The sequence below is a fragment of the Cygnus atratus genome, chromosome 25 (genome assembly GCF_013377495.2).
Source record: "Cygnus atratus isolate AKBS03 ecotype Queensland, Australia chromosome 25, CAtr_DNAZoo_HiC_assembly, whole genome shotgun sequence".
NCBI classification, from domain to species: domain Eukaryota; kingdom Metazoa; phylum Chordata; class Aves; order Anseriformes; family Anatidae; genus Cygnus; species Cygnus atratus.
The window spans coordinates 2678191-2688219 of NC_066386.1; positions in this window are offsets into that span (position 1 = coordinate 2678191).

The following is a 10029-nucleotide window of genomic DNA, read 5'->3' on the forward strand; positions in this document are numbered from 1 at the left end:
TATATTGCAAACAGAGTCAAAAAGGGCTGAGGAGAAGCGGTGATTTTTTTTTTTTTTTGGTGTTTTTTAAATAGAAATATTCCAATTCAAGTACCATATGGATAAATCCAGCCTTACCGGGGTTGTACAAAATCATCCCAGAGTGTTGGGGTGTGAGGGCCGCTGCAGTCACAGCTTCTGCATGCACAGGAGGCAGCATCGAATTTGCATTTGCTGCCCAAACATCCCAGCCGGACCAGCTGGGGTCTCAGCTCGTGAAGCAAACCCGCAGCGGAGCTCTCGCTGTGAGCAGAGCGGGGCTTAGCCAGCACCAACGGCTGCAGGAAAGGTCTGGGCGAGATGGAGCTGAGCAGGTCGCGGAGGAGAACAGGGTCAAGATGCACACTCACGTGGCCCCAAATGGATGAACAAGGCAGTGGGGGGGGGGGGAGGGGGAGATTTTAGGGGTATATATTAAATATCTGAGACCATCCTGAGTCACCTCCACGTTGTGGAAAGGCTTCTGTGTGCTCAGGGCTCAGCAAACCTCAGGTTGCTTTTACAAAACCCCACCCTCTTAAAAAAAAAAAAAAAAGAGAAAAAACACCTGAATAAATGCACCAAAAAAAAAAATATAAATAAATAACACAGCAAACCAAAACCAAAACAACAAATAGCGCCCAATAACGGCCAAAAAACAAAAAGAAGCCGACTCCCCAGCCCCTAGCACGACCACCTCCAAGCCTTTCGGCGAGCCTCGGCGGCTGTTTCCAGCTGAAGGAGCGGCTGGCTGCTCGCGAGGGGCTGAGCAGCGCTGTCAGCGCCTGCAGCGGCCGGCGGTCCCCCGGGGACGAGGGGCCACGGCGCTGGTCCACGCGCTGTCACCGCTCGCGAGGCCAGCGCAGCTGCCACCATGGCGCTTCAGCAGGTGAAGCATTGAAATACAGCGAGGGGTGGGGGGAGTAAAACACGAGAAAAGGAGAGAGAATTCAGACACACACAGGAAAAAAAAAAATGCTGTCAAGAGGCAGCGAGAAGAGGACGGGAATGGAAAACTTGTCCAGCTCGCTCAAATCCCTCCAGACCCTAAGTCCTCTGCAGAGAATTCCCAGCTCAGACCGTTTCAAACCCCACACCTGCTTGCACTAAAAAAAATGCTAAATAATTCAGTTTCTACTTGTGTGCTCTACGAACTGCAGAATCCTCCTGGCTCCCAGAGATTTGTGCGGTGGTTTAGGGGGGGGGAAATACCACCCGGCTGGGGCCGAGGGAGGGGAGGCTGGCCTGTCCCCTGCCCGACACGGGACAGGAGGCTGGCTCCGGAGCCTGTGTCGGCGCGGTGGCTGCGGCACACGGGGAAGGCTGACGTGCTGGGGACAGGATAAAGGCGGGGAAGGAGGGGGGCTGGCGCATTTTCCACCTGCCAAGCTTTTCTGATCTGTGGCAGATGTCTCTCCGCTTTCAAACCGCATCAAGAAGTGTCCGCTTTCATCTAGCCTCCTCGTTGGGAAATTTTGCCAGAAGGGGAAAAAATGATCTTCTGCAGTTGACTCCAAGCGTCGCACCGGCAAGGACACGTGCCTGGATCTTCGGCGCGTCCCTGTGGGGCCTCATCCTGGATCGGTGCTGCCCTGCTCCCCCCGTTTCTGCTAATCCTTCTGAAAACCGAGGGCCCGTTGCCCACCCCAGTCCCCCCGCCCCGTACACTGGAAGGGCTGTGGGGTGACCCTGCTGGTGCACGTGCCTCCTGAAAGCCCCACACGTGCTCAGCAGGGACACAATCCTACTTCCCACGCTATTTCCCAATCCCTCCATGAAGGAAAATTCCTCCACGAGCAGCTAAACCGAGTTTTCCTGCTGTAAAACAGCCTGGAAGAAAGCACGAAGGCCAAGGGGCTCTGCCAGAGGTCCCCATGGGTGGCCTGCAGGTGGCTTGGCCACCCCAGTCCCCAAAACCGTCAGGCTCCAGGAGCACCCACCTCCCCCGGCTCCGTACCACGTCTCCATCCGAACTACCCTGACATGGGTACGTGCTTTTGTGAGCTACTTGGTAAATGGAGTTTTCCTCCAAAACGTTAGCCTAGCACGGGATATTTCACTAGGATGAAGGCAGTGGAGGAAATTGAGGAAGGCAACTATAAACCGAAGAATTGAGGCAGGTGCCTCGGCTGAAACCATCTCCTGGGAAGGGTTCTGCTCAGAGACTCGTGCTATGGGCAGAGCGGCCCTAACAAGAAGGAAATCCTTAGTTTCAGGCACAGAGGCTCTTAAATTTTATGTCTTGTTCAGAAAACTACAATCCCAACAAGAGAAACAATGAGCATACGGCATCTAAAAGGAGATCCTCAGCGGACTCCACGCACGCACGCGGGACTGACAGTTAATAAAGAAGTGAAGACAGCGCACGGCGGAGCAGCCCAGGAGCCGGCTGCCTCTACACGGCGGTTTGAGGATACACCGGTGGTTTATAAACTTCTTAAAATTAGTGTCTTAAGGCTGCAATTTCAACTGCTGTGTTCTCTTCTTGTCTCCGATATTAGACATCGTCCCACCGAGACGGCGGTCGGATGCTCAGATACCCGACACACAGTCTCTTTTACGCTGCTGTCTTCCTCTGAGTGCTTAAAAATGTTTGCACCCAGCTCAAACTGGCACTTTTTTTTTTTTTTTCCAGCTATAAGGAGAAGCCTAACCATCACTGCATTTATTGTTATCCCCCGAGCAAGTGTTGCTTACCTTGCAGATTTTATTTTGATCTCCTTAGCCCACTGGTTGCTCTGGCATTTTGTCACGGGAAGACAGATATTTGCTTATACCATTGGTGGCCAGCTCTGTGTTTGCAGCCTCTGTTACCGCAAACATGATATCTTAATTAAGGGACTTGTTGGCTTGCTGAACTCAGACAGATGGAATCTTAATTCAATTAGTATACTTTAATTACCTATTATAATAGGACTTTAAAAAAAGATGGACACAAGTGAAAGGTTTTCTGAGCAGCAATCAATTGTATCATATATTCAAAACGAGTAAGTGGTAAATGCTGTTCTGCAGTTTCTTTCTACCCCTCCTCTTCCTCAGCCCTAAAAAAGGATGAGTTTTATCTACAGTTTTGGAAATGCTGCCTCTTCTCTCCTTATGAATTGAAAATAAGCCGAAGTGGCAACGCACACATAAATCATCTGGAAACCGGGATGCCTGTGCGTTAACCCATGTTCTCCTGACATCTCAAGCTACAGCAAGCAACCTAAAAAAATGGATGTATTTTTGCTTTACAGACCGTAACCCGCTTTCCACATGCGGATGAGCGAATGCCGGTAAAGAAGTCTGAACTTGATTTAAAAAGAATTAATCTTGTCTTAGGACACAAGGGTGTGCCAGGTTTCTTCTAGTCCCTTTCAAAATTCTTCTCTAACAAAAGCCCTCCATAAATAAACCACGGAAGACTAAAACAGTAGTTGGGGTCGATTATAAGGAATCTACCTCTGTGGTTGATCTGGGACAACAGGGATAATAAAGCCCTGATTAATAGGTGCGGAGGACGGAACTCTCCCCATAGCTGCTATTTTGTGAAAAGCGCTCCTTTTGAGGTCTGTTTCGATCACACAGGGTTGTTTGTGCCCAGGGATGGAACTAGATTTTGGAAAAACATCCCTCCTCATCTGGCTGGAAGAGGGCTATTTCACCCCCAAAGCGCCACAAGAGCGAAAGCAGGCCTCGGGAGACAATTCCCCATTTACATTTTTATGAGCAAAAGGGCGGGCTTGGCATTCTCGTGATTTTTTTAAATTTCTATTTCGGGACCGAAGCTTGGAAAAACAGGTGGAAGCTTAGCTTCCAATTGCTTAAAACTCTTTGACCACAAGATGTGACATTACGGCATGCTTGCAACATCCAATAAACCTCTGTAAACAAGGTCCTGGCCCAATTTTTTCTTGGCAGCTCTCTAGCCACGTGTCCCCTGCCAAGAACAGGATGAGCAGAGGGAGTGGCAATGCAAGCGTCCCCAAGCCTCCCATGCTGACAAACGGGGAATACGCACGAAGACCCAACTCTGGGCACGGCTTCTGCTGACACTGCCAACGATGAGACCCTTGAGTGGCAAAGCTGTGCCTATTGGGTAAAAAAAAAAAAAAAAAAAAAAGGCATTTCTGGTAAGATGGTGAGAGCTACAATATAGCAAAGGTTTGGGACTGGTTCATTGTCTTGTTTTTAAGAAGTAAGAGTTGAAAAATAAAGCATTATTGGATGTTACTGATACTTCAACACAGGCTACCTATTTTCCAAGGTATCATGCTCTCCTCCCACTATTTCTAAAAGCTTATTCTCTCCTCCTTACATTGCTGTTTTAGAGAAACATCCACCCACGTGTTCTTTGAGTAACACCAACTTACAGCCAAAGGTTTCAAACATTAGGGGCAGGTAACAACCCACATTTTAGATAACTGGTGGCTGTTCAGCAGGAAACGTCTTCTGAGAGCAAAAAGCTGAGGAGCTCCTTGCCACGTGCTGCAGGCTGGTGGTGGGGAAGCACAGAGCTACCCAGCAAAACAGCTGGGGCTTTTAAATCCACAGCATTTCGCCTGCCCAGCAGCCATGGCTCAACTGACACAGCAAATATCCCCTACCTACCATTCTGCATCATCACAGCCAGCAGAGGAGCTCCGAAGAGCACCAGTGCTTGTTCACAAGCAGCAGGTAAAAGGCGCTGTTATACTCAGCAGTATAACAAAACCACCACTTATGTCCTACAGCCCAGCTCCACGCCATGCTAAAGCGCCCACAATGATGATGAGCTCACAGAATTACGCGTTTTAGAAGTCCCAGCAGCCCTGGAATGGGATGGAATGATTGCTGAAGTGCTGAAACATAGGAGAAGGCTTATTTAAACATTTACCATATGTGAACCACCTCTCTTTTTCCCTTCTTTTGAGACTTCAGCACCTAGAAAGAAATCTAGCTCAATAAAGAATGCTTCGTAGTTCAGCTTTGTTTACAGGCCCTGGATAAGTAATGCCTGCTACCCAATGCAGGTTCTACCATCTGCCGCATCACATGAGAAATCAAATCTGCAAGGTGGTTTATTTGTGATTATTTTTTTTTAAATGCAGGAGAATCCGAGTTAGGCAGCGCCACCACGCCGGGCAAAGCAGAATAAAGGGACAGTGTTTTAATTTCACATCCTCTAGAGACAGAAGTCGGTGCGATCTGTAAGAGTATCCCCAGCTCACTCATGTCTGAACGTTCTCCAGTTGCAAGGGACGACCACGAGCGATGCAGTTGCTGCCTGCCTCTGCGCAGAGCCATTGCACAGGGCAAGTTCAGCACGCGAGCAGGTTTCCTGGCAGCCCACACGCATTTGCGGTGGATGAGAAGCACGCATGCAATGAAACACTAACTCGGCTGCACGGAGATAGCACGTACTAACTCGGAGGCTGCTGCCGGGTGAAGACACCATCACAGAACACCATTCTCTCAGTTAGGCACACCAACAGTGAGTCACACTAAGATCTCGTCCAGCTTTGCTGGTACGGTGTGCAGGATAGAATCCAGTCTCCCCAGTCCACAAACACAGACTACAGAGAGAAAAAACTTGCGGGTCTGCTCGTGCCCTCACCACCAGCCACGCAGAGCACGGGCCAGTTGTCCTTGCAAAGGGCTGAGAGACCCGACGAGCGTCTGACAAATGATGGAGCTGGCTGCGAGCTGCAAGCCAGCCACAGCGCTCCCACAGACTAAAAACTCCACATCCTGTTTAGCTATTTTTGTCGAGTGTTTTGTTGTTTGGCAAAAATTCAATAATAAGCAATAATTTTGCCAGCACCACCTGCCTAGAGGAGTGAGAAAACTTAGTAGGAAAGAAAGGAAGCAAGGGCACAAACTGCAATGCAGCAACAACCAGAATCAACAGCGGGGATCTCTTCTCTGAACACAAAACAAAAAAGCAACCAAAACCTTGTAGTCCTGCCGTAAATTTAAAATACGTAGGCATGGGTAGGAGAAAAGGCTCCATCCCAGCTATGACACACAACAGCCTTAAAGAGTTATCATTTATACTGCTTCATGTTACCATGTTAAGGACAGTGCTCCAGATAAAAGTCCTCCCTCCAGGCATCCCATTAGACGTGACAGCAAGGAGATTTGCAGACGCCCCTGGAAGGGCACCGCTCTCCAGCATGCCCTGCTATGAAATAGTGAGGACCAGCACACCCACCTCTTCCCGTCAGAACTAGATCCCTCAGCCTGATGAAACGCTTCTCTGCTAACATTTAGATGACTCAAAATGCCCGGGGTTAACCCCACATCTGCTATGAGGCTTCCAGAACTGGAACCACAGCTTGAAAATGGCTTCATTTGTTCCTTTTCATCCCGTTGCTTCTCGACGTGCAACCTCTGGCTATTTCAAGGCTCAGGAAGCTTCATTAGAAGCTTGGTACAGTCATCCGAAGAGTTCTCATCCTCAACACTGCTCCCCAGTGGCACAAGTCAACAATTTTCAATCCTTGCTCTGTCTCCTGATGGCAGAGCTCAAAGTTAGAATTAGAGAAACCATTCCAGTATAACCCAGGACATCATTTCGCTCCTGAAGGGCTGGGGGAAGTGTTCCAGTTCCCATCCAGTTCATCATCCACTATATTACCTTTTTTTTTTTTCTTTTTGCCATTGATGCTTTTCAATTATTCAAAGAGGAGGCCTACATTTTATACCGCTCCTGTCTGTGATTTTTCATAATTTGATGGAATAATTGCAATCTTCTCTCTATCCCTTCCCAATTTACCCCATCAATTAACACAGTTCCTCAAGTGATTTTAATAATTTAGTCTGGGAGACAAAGTCTAATGTACTAAGTAGGAGCAAGATGCAAAATCCAAACCTAAACTTGACCCAAAACTCAGATGATTTTCCTTGACTGCATCCTGCCTAAAAAACTTCAACCAGGTTAAAAGGCCAACTCTGATGCTGAACTGCTCCTGCTTTATTATACAGATTTTCTAAAAGCCTTGCAGGTCACCGTAATTCATTTCCCCAACAATTTCATGGGCTGTCAAGTTTTTTGTTTTTTTTCCTGTTGCCCCACTGTTTCTTTTGCCCATTGCCTGCCTGCCCTATTCGTGCTGGCACTCGCATGCTGCAACCCCTCTTGTTGTGCACACATCAGCAATGCCAACAGCAGTCTTCAAAGTTAACCTCACACACAGAAACGTAACACACACAGCACCGGGATTGCCAAGGCGCTATTTGCTGCAGCATGTGTCTGAAATTGCAGCCAAATATCTAAGCGGCCAGCAGGTCAGGAAAAAATACACCTTGTATAATTAAATGTCTTTGTATTAGATTAACAAAAAGAAGTCATTAGAAATAAATGAGTTAAGTAATTCCACAACACAAGTTAAATTGCAGTCATGAGAGAGAGAAAAACTGCATGGCCCAAGCTGCTGAACAAGATAATTATTTTAGCAAAACCTTTTGCAAAATAAATTGCACGGAAGTTGAAGAACCTTCTGAAACGAAGTTTAAAAAAAAAAATCTTTGGCTCCTTCAAGGAAGTGGGAGAAAGAAAAAAAAAGGAGATGGTATTGTGTCCTTAACAGCAGTTTGAGCACCAGAACAAAGCCAGAGAGAGTTTCAAAGCACAGCAGCTCTCCCCACTCTGCTGTTTGTTCTGCTCATAAGCAGACAAGCTGTTTCCCTTCATCTGGAAAAACTCACACAATAAGAAAAATACCTCAATAGAATCTGACTCTGTAATAACAAAGCCCAAGGGGCAGCCAGAAAGAAATCTTTTGGCAAGTAAAAAAGATTTGGTGTTTGGATCCTCAGAGAGCACCGACTGCTTCTGGGTGTAGGGCATCCGTACATCCTACCGCTGCTGGAAGAGGTCAGTGGATTCATTGAGGTGTTTCTCCTCGTCTCTCCTCCCCACACCCAGATGAAGGCTGCAGCCCCTGTAGGTCAGCACAAAAGCAAGTGAAGGAAGCAGGAGCAAGGAGATAATAGGGAGAAGGAAGCACATGAAAGACTGCACACGGGGATGAAACGTCTCTCTGTAACACCCTTGAGAAGGGGGAAGAGGAGGAATTAAAAGCACAAGTGGAGGGCTCGACCTAAATTCTGAATCTGAACCCATGGTGCCTATACTGCGGTTCAGAAGACACGGCAAAAAACTCTCTCTGAAATATTGTTTTGATAAATATGCCATCTCCTTGTGGAATTCAAATCTCCAACTGTTCAACTGGCATGGACATCTCTGCAGTAACAACACATGCCACAGATTGTGAGTTAACTTGAATTACATTTCAGATCTGGGGAGGGGAGGATGTCAGTGGGAGGTTTATGAACAGTATGCCCTAGCTCTGATGTTGTTATAACCAGATGGCTTCAGCTGTATCATTTACAATAAAAAAAAAAAAAAACAAACAAAAAGAAGTGAAGTGACAAATAAATCATTAATTCACCTGCAACTGGAACAATCTGAACAAGTCGCCTCCTTCACATATCTTATTTCAGACCTTCCATGTCAGTGTATTCTGAAAATGCACCTGGCTCTGCAGGAAGTGCTGGGACAGACAAGCCGCAGAACAGATTATTTTCCTGCAGGTATCTCTCCATCCTCCAGGGAAGGAGGCTGCCAAAGCTGTATCGCCTTCCCATAAATACCTCCCCAAAAAGGCTGAGGATATGCGATGTCAACACCCGTTTACTTTCTTCTAGGCACGTCTGCTTCCCAGGGAAAGGCAGAGCCAGGGATGCTCCTCGAACAGTTGGTCACTCTAACATGACAAGGATAAAAGGTCTCGTTCAGGTTTGAACATTTCAGTAAACAATGCAGTTACTGCAGCATAATTAGACATCACTGAGCCACACAGACAACTTCTGTAATTACCTGGCAATGAACTTTTCACGTCTGTATGCAATTACAAGCTAGAAATGCTGGGTCTGAGTTCTGACACCGTAGTGGGGAAAATCTCCTAATGACTAAGTGCTTTGCTTACCTAAAAGGAAATGCATGCTAAATCCAATATAAAAGGAATTAGCAGAGTTGAAGCAATAGAGGTAATATGGGAATTTGTGAACCAAGCAGAAGGAAGGCTTTACTATACAGACGGCTGTGTATGTTTATGATGAGAGCCTCGGTGGGGGAACACAAAAAAAAAGGGCAGGGACCCTCTCATGAGTCACCATCTGATAAAAATAGACAGCAGTTAGATTAAACACGTGAACGTGTGAATGGAGTTCTCCTTCACACGAGGGACAAAAGGCTGTAAGAGAAGTATGATAACAGAATGAAAAGTCAGAGACAACAGATACCTAATCTATTTTCTAGACAAAACAGAGTTATTCTCTCTAATCCATTATGTGCCCTACCTGACCATCTTAAGGTCAGATCAATTTGCCACTGCCGTGGCACTGCGTATTTCAATTTAACCTCCCTGGATATCTGGGGCTAATGATGACATAAATGGATGGTGTCTCTCCTACCGAGACATCCTGCATTGCACCTTAATTTTATAAAATAGATGGCTTATTATACTCTTCTCCCTTCCCACGTTTAAACTTAAGGCCAGGTAAAACACAGGGCTATGGGTCAGCTTCAGAGCTACTGTTAAAACCAGTGTCGTCTAGTATTTCAGTAATACACACTACAAGAAATAAAACAGTTTTGTGCACAATATTCCTTACTAAATCCCATTCGAGTTCCAGGAGCAGCATGACACTGCCATGACATGGCAGCAGACTGAAACCGAACCTTTTGGGAGCTGGTCTTAAACTTGAAAGTCTTCAAATTGAAACAAAAAAAGACAACAGATACCACACAGTACAAAATAGTAATTATTTATATTTTCAAAAAAAAAAAAAGTTACCAGCTATTTTGAAACTTCTTCCCTGTAAGAAGAGTGACTAATAGAAAGGAACAGGACTGGCTCCTATACAGTCAGCAAGTCAGGTACAAACAGTTGTTAAGAATCATTTAGCAACTCAGGACAGGGACTTTTGACGCAGCGTTCATGAACAATAAAATTTCTCCTTTTTTTCTTAAAAAAGGTGGAGGAG